Source organism: Sardina pilchardus, chromosome 22, assembly GCF_963854185.1.
Source record: "Sardina pilchardus chromosome 22, fSarPil1.1, whole genome shotgun sequence".
Lineage (NCBI taxonomy): Eukaryota > Metazoa > Chordata > Actinopteri > Clupeiformes > Clupeidae > Sardina > Sardina pilchardus.
The window spans coordinates 22,795,533-22,796,717 of record NC_085015.1 but is presented as its reverse complement, the minus strand read 5'-3'; positions in this window follow the sequence as shown (position 1 = coordinate 22,796,717).

Here is a 1,185-nt window from a genome sequence, read left to right as displayed (position 1 = left end):
TTTAAAAATGTGAAACGCTACATTTTAAAAATGTGATGATGTTTTGACACTGCACTATTTTAAAACACTCCTCTGCTGAAAAAAATATGCTTACTTTTTCACAGTGTTTTTCACAGTAGTCCCTTAACCATATGTCTCAGGTGCCTCACTTGTCTTCTCACAGTCTCTCTCACACACACACACACACACACTCTCTCTCTCTCTCTCTCTGTCTCTCTGCCTTGTGTCTGAGAGGAGTGGTCAGTCTTTGGCGTCTGTTTCACAGCTGACTGAGCCAGGCAGGGCCACCAGTCCAGTGTGTGTGTGTGTGTGTGTGTGAGTGTGTGTGTGTGTGTGAGAGAGAGAGAGAGAGAGAGTGTGTGTGTGTGTGTGTGTGTGTGCGTGTGTGTGGAGCCGTCTGCCAGTATCACCCTGGCCGTCCTGTCTGTCCAGACACCCTGCCCTCGCCTCGGCACCGGACCTTCACAAGCCCTTAGTGTCTCCCCCACGCCTGCCCTGCGCCACCCTCCATGTCACCCGCCGTGTCTCTGACACACGTCCATCCAGGGCTCTCTCTCCCTCTCTCTCTCTCTCATTCCCTCTCTCTGTCCCTCTCTCTCTCCCTCTCTCTCTCCCTCTCTCTGTCCCTCTCTCTCTCCCTCTCTCTGTCCCTGTCTCTCTCTCTCTCTCTCTCTCTCTCTCTCTCTCTGTCTCTCTCGCTCTCTGTCTCTCTCTTTCTCTTCCTCTCTGTCTCTTTCTGTCTGTCTGTCAGTCTATCTTCCTCTCTCTCTCTCTCTCTATCTGTCATTCTATCTTCTCTCCTCTCTCTCTCACTCCTTTCACTTCAGTCACTTGTCCCCCCCCCCATGTCTCCTCATGTGACACCAGCCAGGCCAAGACCTTGTCCCCTTCTTCCCTCGTCCCCTTCCTCACAAACACCCCTCTTCCTCACCTTCCTCCTCCTCCTCTTCCTCCTCCTCCTCCTCCTCCTTATCTACACAGTGTCTCTCCACTGGGGCCTATCAGACTTGTCATGCGTGGATCTGCCGTTCGTGTGAATGTGTGTGTGTGTGTGTGTGTGTGTATGAGCGCACTTTCAGTGCTCACACTGACACACCAAGCTGGAGATGACACAGACACATTAGGCTCGGCGGCCGTTCGCACAGGCGCCCAACAATGACACACACACACACACACACGCACACA